This window comes from Balaenoptera ricei, chromosome 6, assembly GCF_028023285.1.
Source record: "Balaenoptera ricei isolate mBalRic1 chromosome 6, mBalRic1.hap2, whole genome shotgun sequence".
Lineage (NCBI taxonomy): Eukaryota > Metazoa > Chordata > Mammalia > Artiodactyla > Balaenopteridae > Balaenoptera > Balaenoptera ricei.
Genome location: NC_082644.1, coordinates 2,425,669 through 2,433,160, shown reverse-complemented (window position 1 = coordinate 2,433,160; position 7,492 = coordinate 2,425,669). Strand labels below are relative to the sequence as shown.

The window sequence follows — 7,492 nt, the reverse complement described above, 5'->3', positions numbered from 1 at the left end:
CTCAGGCGTGCACAGTGCCCGGCGCTCGCAGGGAAGCAGCGGTCGGGGCGGTGTCCGGCGTCCTGCGCACGGAGCACGCGCTTCTGCAGCGCCGCCTCCCCGCAGGCCTTGCCGGGCGGCCGGCGGGCCAGCGCCCTCCTCAGACTCACGTGCTCCGGACCCCGTGGGGCCGCCTCGGCTGGTGGTCGGCAAGGAAGCAGGTGCCACTGGAACGAATGGCGCTGAGGTGTGGCTTACGGATGGATTTAACCTTCAAGTGTGTATATTCACACGTCAAGACATGACCCCTTTTGAAGCGTCCACCCGCTCCCGCCCACATGGAATTTCTGGAAGGTGGAGCGAGGTCTTAAACAGGTGCAGCCAGCCGCCCCTGCCCCGCAGGTGACGTCTCCATCGGCTCCCACCGCCCGGGTGGGATGTGTTTCGTGCTCTCATCCTGGTGCTGAAATGGGTTGCCAGCTGTTGCTCATATTCAGAGATTCAAGAACTTCAGTGAAGTCTTAACAAGATAACTCAGCTGCAGCTCTTATATGGCTCTTAGGAGCCTGCAATCCAGTCTGTGTTGAGTACTTGTTAGGAAATGGTTTATGGTTTTAAAGCCAGTGTTAACGTGTTTGCATGGGACGTTTTTAAATTTGTGCTTTTCATATTTATTTTTGGCTGAGTTGGGTCTTTGTTGCTATTCGCGGGCTTTCTCTAGTTGCGGTGAGCGGGCTTCTCATTGCAGTGGCTTCTCGTTGCAGAGCACGGGCTCTAGGCACTTGGGCTTCAGTAGTTGTGGCACGAGGGCTCAGTTGTGGCGCACGGGGTTAGTTGCTCCGTGGCATGTGGGATCTTCCTGGACCAGGGCTCGAACCCGTGTCCCCTGCATTGGCAGGCGGATTCCCAACCACTGCGCCACCAGGGAAGCCCCCATATTCAGTTTATAAGAGGGTTTTTAACTGCTTTCTAAGAGAGAATATATGTTGTAAATTTCGGGGCAATAATTTATGTGAAGAAGATGATTTAATGTGTATGCTTCTGTTATCTGGAATAAAGGGAGAAGATTACTCTGGACATTAAAGAGTTATGCCTGGGGCTTCCCTGGTGGCGCAGTGGTTAAGAATCCGCCTGCCAATGCAGGGGACACGGGTTCGAGCCCTGGTCTGGGAAGATCCCACATGCCGCGGAGCGGCTGGGCCCCGTGAGCCACAACTACTGAGCCTGCGCGTCTGGAGCCTGTGCTCCCCAAAAAGAGAGGCCGCGATAGTGAGAGGCCTGTGCACCGCGATGAAGAGTGGCCCCCGCTTGCCGCAACTAGAGAAAGCCCTCGCACAGAAACGAAGACCCAACACAGCCATAAATAAATAAATAAATAATAATTAAATAAAATGGAGATTTCTTTAAAAAAAAAAAAAAAAGAGTTATGCCTTACATTGCTGAAACATTTTCCCAAGCTTTTTAGATGGAAGTATGTGTAAGTTGAAAGGTCTTACCACTGCCCTAACTTGACAAACATACTATGAAGTATTTAATAATTTTTAAGTTTCTTTTATATTAATTTTATCTTTCAATTACATTGTAAGCTCCTGAGGGTAGAAACCATACGGTGTTTTCATTCTTTTCGTTTTAGTTAAATAACTCAATATTGGTTGAATACCTACTAAGTGTCTTGTACATCTTTTGATTCCTCCACCTTACCCGCTCAGCTCTGAGAACATCTGGTACATCCCAGAACTACACTGATAAATCCTTTTATATGTTTTGATTCAAGATCAACAGTCGTTACATTGTGCTATAGTGGAGGGAGGGGTGGGTCACTGAAATATCAATACATCTGTTCCTTCAGTACACATCCTGGAATATTCTGTGACTCCTTTTTTGGCCATTTATCTCTGACTTTGATGCTTACTTTCAATTTATAACTGAATTTGAAATGCTAAGCCAATCAACTATTTTCTCTTAGGCAACATGACTTACTTGGAGGAATTACCACCAGTTTAATTTGGAACCCTTGGACTGATCATCCAAATGGGTGTGCTATCGGTATCACCTGGAGAATTTTTTTTCCCCCCAAATTTAAACACAAGTCAGGAGCCCTGTCCCTGGGAATTTTGCTATGGGTAGGGCGGGGTGAGGAAAATGTGGAGGTGCTTTTAGGAAAAGTTTTCAGTGATGCACAGTGTTCATTACTTCATTAAATAAGTATTTATTCATTCCTACTGCACACCAGACACTGCTACTCACGGGAGGTATAGTGGAAACGGACCCTGGTTCCCTGGAGCCCACAGGCTAATTGGTTTGGGTCGTGGGCAGGCAGACCTTCAACCATCACCGAACGTCAGGTTACAGCTGAGGTGAGCACGGGAAGAGCGAGGAGCTCTTGTTGCCATTGAATCCTCTTGCTCTTGCTGGCGATTTGAGCTGCTCTGGAAGGTCGGGAGGGGCTTCTCTGGGGCAGGATAGTTGAACTAAAAGTGAAGCCTTCGTCCAGAGGGAGCAGCGCGTAGGGCTACTCTGGGGAGAGGGAAGATGCCGAGTTCGATTTTAACCAGGCTGAGTTGAGGTGTCTTGCCGCTAAGAGGAGACCTCAAATGCGCATGCGCGAGGACCTCCCGGGGTTGGGGGCGTGGGGGCAAAGGGCGCACGGTGCCTCGTCTCCGCGTGAACGGTGATTAAGGAGTGAAGAGCGTGCCCAGGTGAGCTTGCGGATCCGTGTAGCACCTGACAGGTGCCGCGTGCAGTCCTCAGGGAGGGAGGGAGGGGGGCCCGGGGGAGCCAGGTGGGCCCGGGAAAGAGCCTGAGACGCGCTGGTGGGTGGGAAACAGGAGACGCCGGTCTTCACGCCGCCGCCGCCGCCGCCGCCGCCGCCGGTGGAAGGTTTTCCGGAAGGAAGGCGTCCTGAGTGTCGGTTCTGCTGGACTCGGTGAGTCGCGAGTTTACTAAAAAGGGGCTCTAGTGACGCGGGAATCTTTGGTTACGTGAACAAGAATGAATTTGCGGATTGGTGGGGACAGAAGGCAGAAGCTTGTGGGGGAGGAAATTAATTTGGGGCTTTACTTCACGTTACAAAGATCAGTTCGGCAAGGAAAAAAGCCTTAAATGTCAAAATGCTTAGTAGAAAATACAGCTGACCCCTGAACAACGCGGGCGTTAATCTGCCTATAACGGTATCCCCAGCTCCTCCAACCACGGGCCGTGTGGTAACTTTAGCGTTTACTACTGACAAGCGTCCGCGTACAAGCAGAGCCGCGAAACTCAAACCTGTGCTGTTCAAGGGTCAAGTGTATACAAGTGGATATTTTTCAGACCCCGGTATGTGGCAAGTGTTCTTAAACATGGAAAGAAAAGATTGGTTAAATGGATTATGTTAAAATTAAGACCTTGTGTTCATCAGAAAACACCTTAAAATTATCAAAAAGGCTGATTACAAACTGACGGAAGGTTTTATGCAACATAGATAAGTAATAAACAGTTGAGTATCAAAAATATGCACTGAGGGCTTCCCTGGTGGCGCAGTGGTTAAGAATCCGCCTGCCAGTGCAGGGGACACGGGTTCGAGCCCTGGTCGGGGAAGATCCCACATGCCGCGGAGCAACTAAGCTCGTGAGCCACAGCTGCTGAGCCTGCGCTCTAGAGCCTGTGCTCTGCAACAAGAGAGGCCACCACAATGAGAAGGCCGCGCACCACAACAAAGAGTAGCCCCCGCTCGCTGAAACTAGAGAAAAGCCCACGCATGGCAACAAAGACCCAGTGAAGCCAAAAATAAAATAAAATAAAAATTTAAAAATATGTAATGAACAACATATCAATAGTAACCCAGTGGGAAAATGGGCAAAAGATACAAAACAGGAATGTTACAGAAAAGGAAACATAGCCAACAGGTGTTGAACATATGTTGAAACTAATTAGGGGAATGCAAATCAAGACCATAGTGAGATTTCATTTGACGTTCAAGTGGCAAAAATGAACAAGTCTGATAATTCCAAGTGATACAGAGCAGGGCTTCTCAAACTTTAACATGAATCCCTTAAAGATATTTTTAAACTGCAGCTTCTGATTTAGCAGATTTGGAGTGGGCCCTGAGATGCTGCTTTTCTAATAAATTTCTAAGTTGATGCTGATGGTCTGTGGACCACAATTTCGGTTGCAAGGTTGTGAAGGATGCAGACCAACAGGGTCTGTTAAATGTGACATTGCTGTTGGGAGTATAAATTGGTAGACAGTTTGGAAAATGGGTAGGTGACTTGTAAAGTTGAGCACACACGTCTAACCCTACTCTTAACCCAAGTCAGTTCTTCTTGCACCCGTGTACCAGGAAACACAGCAGAACCTGTCAGGTTTCTAACCAGATCTCCTCGGAACTCTTGCCATTTTTTTGCATATTGGTCTTGGTGTTGCTGTGCTTTCACTCCCAATAGCCAGTCACCTTTGTCTCTTTGTTGACCGGCTGCCCTAGGGCTGTGCCTGCCTGCACAGAAAGCTAGATGTGCCTGGGAATTCATGTCCCCCGGGGGGTGGGGAGGAAGCCAGTGACTGACTGGTGTTGGGGGGGCGTTACTACACCAGCACCCGTGTCCCCTGGTGGGGCAGCTCTGAGGTATGACTCTGTCTCCAGGGTTCCCACATCGGATTCAACCACAGTTACCTTCTGTAGGACTTTGCTTCATATCACAGCCTTACTTGGGCTCCCTTGTTCCCTGGTCCTACTTCCCCACTCTGTTACTGGAGTTCCCTGGATATACTTTTTCTTTTCTATTCTTTCTTTCTTTCTTTCTTTTTTTAACATGGTATACCTCTCTACTGAGGTGTTTTTTAAGCAAGTTTTTGTAGTTTCAGCATACACATCTTTCACATATTTGTTAATTCTATCCCTAAGTATATTGTGGGTTTTTTGAGACACAATTGATATATAACATTATATTAGTTTCAGGTGTACAACATAGTGATTTGATATTTGTATATATTGCAAAGATCACTACAATGAGTCTAGTTAACATTCTTCACTGTACAGTTAAAAAATTTTTTTTTTCTTGTGATCATTGCCAAGACCAATATTAAGGAGTTTACTGCATATATTTTCTTTTAGGAGTTTTACGATTTCAGTTCTTACTTTCAGGTCTTTAATCCATTTGGGATTAGTTGTTGTTAGTGGTATAAGATAATAGTCCAGTTTCTTTTTTTTTTCATGTGGCTGTCCAGTTTTCCCAGCACCGTTTGTTGAAGAGACTGTCCTTTCCTCATTATATATTCTTGACTCTTTTGTTGTAAATTAACTATATATGTGTGGGTTTATTTATGGACTCTCTATTTCTGTTCCGTTGCACTACATGTATGTTTTTTAATGCTGATACCATACTGTTTTGATTACTATAGTTTTGCAATATAGTTTATAATAAGGGCGTGTGATGCCTCTAGGTTGGTTCTTCTTTTTCAAGATTGCTTGGCTGTTAAGGGTCTTTTGTGGTTCCATGCAAATTTTAGGATTGTTTTGTTTTGTTTCTGTGAAAAATGCCATTAAAATTTTAATAGAGATTGCACTGAATCTGTAGATTGCTTTGGGTAGTAATTTTTAACCATATTAATTCTTGCAGTCTGTGAGCACGGATTTTTTTTTTTTTGAAGTACAGTTGATATACAATGTTGTGTTAATTTCTGCTATACAGCAAAGTGATTCAGTTATACATATACATACATTCTTTTTTATATTCTATTCCATTATGGTTTATCACAGGATTTTGAATGTAGCTCCCTGTGCTATACAGTAGGACTTTGTTGTTTATCCATTCTATATATAATAGTTTGCATCTGCTAACCCCAACTTCCCACTTCATCCCTCCCCCACCCCCCCTCTCCCTTGTCAACACAAATCTGTTCTTTAAAGACATCACTTTTTGATGGATGAGTGGCTTGCTTGTACAGGGAGGGGAGAAGTTAATGATGGTCATTTTGCAGACTATCACACTTAACAAAAGCCTTGAAAATGTGCATCTCATTATAAAACCAGTGATTCTATTTCTGGGGATTTTTCTAAGCACATGAGTAAAGACGTGTCAAAGATTTAGCTACATGAAAGTTTATTGTAGAATTGCCTGTAATGGTGAAAAATAGGAAACAACCTAGATGTACAAAGATAAGAAATAAGTATATTTATTGTGGTCCTAATATATGCAAGACACTGAGTTGAGCCCTAAGGAGATACTGAACAACACAGAAAACCTCTGGCCTCAGATATCTTAAAGGCTAAAGGGGCAAGGTTGACATTAAACAGATAATCATACATTTGACTAATTGAGTATAAGTGTGCTAATTACCACAAAGGAAAACTACTGGGTGCTATGGAATCACCAAGGGATCTAAACTACTAAGGGCTGGTTTAGGAGAAGGGGCAGGAAATAAAGGGAAAGGATGAGGGAAGAGAGTATGGGACAGAGAGAACAGCAGAAAGATTCCAAATGTATATTTATTTACATGGAAATGTGATCATAATAAACAGGTATGAGATGCTCATTAGACCTCCAAGTGGCAATGTTGAATTGTATTTATTTATTTATTTAATTTTTGAATTTAATTTTATTTCATTTATTTTTTTATACATCAGGTTCTTATTAGTCATCAATTTTATACACATCAGTGTATACATGTCAATCCCAATCGCACAATTCATCACACCCCCACCCCCACCCCCCCTCCACTTTCCCCCCTTGGTATCCATATGTTTGTTCTCTACATCTGTGTCTCTATTTCTGCCCTGCAAACCGGCTCATATGTACCATTTTTCTAGGTTCCACATATATGCGTTAATATACAATATTTGTTTTTCTCTTTCTGACTTACTTCACTCTGTATGACAGTCTCTAGATCCATCCATGTCGCTACAAATGACCCAATTTCGTTCCGTTTTATGGCTGAGTAATATTCCATTGCATATATGTACCACATCTTCTTTATCCAGTCATCTGTCGATGGGCATTTAGGTTGCTTCCATGACCTGGCTATTGTAAATAGTGCTGCAGTGAACACTGGGGTGCATGTGTCCTTTTGAATTTGGTTTTCTCTGGGTATATGCCCAGTAGTGGGATTGCTAGGTCATATGGTAATTTTATTTTTAGTTTTTTAAGGAACCTCCATACTGTTCTCCATAGTGGCTGTATCAATTTACATTCCCATCAACAGTGCAAGAGGGTTCCCTTTTCTCCACACCCTCTCCAGCATTTGTTGTTTGTAGGTTTTCTGATGACACCCATTCTAACTGGTGTGAGGTGATACCTCATTGTAGTTTTGATTTGCATTTCTCTAATAATTAGTGATGTTGAGCAGCTTTTCATGTGCTTCTTGGCCATCTGTATGTCTTCTTTGGAGAATGTCTATTTAGGTCTTCTGCCCATTTTTATATTGGGTTGTTTGTTTTTTTAATATTGAGCTGCATGAGCTATTTATATATTTTGGAGATTAATCCTTTGTTCATTGATTCGTTTGCAAATATTTTCTCCCATTCTGAGGGTTGTCTTTT

General features: G+C 43.9%; 1 long non-coding RNA gene across 2 annotated transcripts in view; it reads left to right on the top strand.

Moving 5' to 3' along the window:
* Window positions 1-2,607: 2,607 nt before the first annotated feature.
* LOC132368138 (uncharacterized) overlaps window positions 2,608-7,492 on the top strand; it is an 85,415-nt gene continuing 80,530 nt past the window's right edge. For both annotated transcript variants that reach the window (XR_009503919.1, XR_009503918.1), the window contains exon 1: window positions 2,608-2,678. This is a non-coding gene — a long non-coding RNA (uncharacterized LOC132368138). The remainder of the gene's footprint in view (window positions 2,679-7,492) is intronic.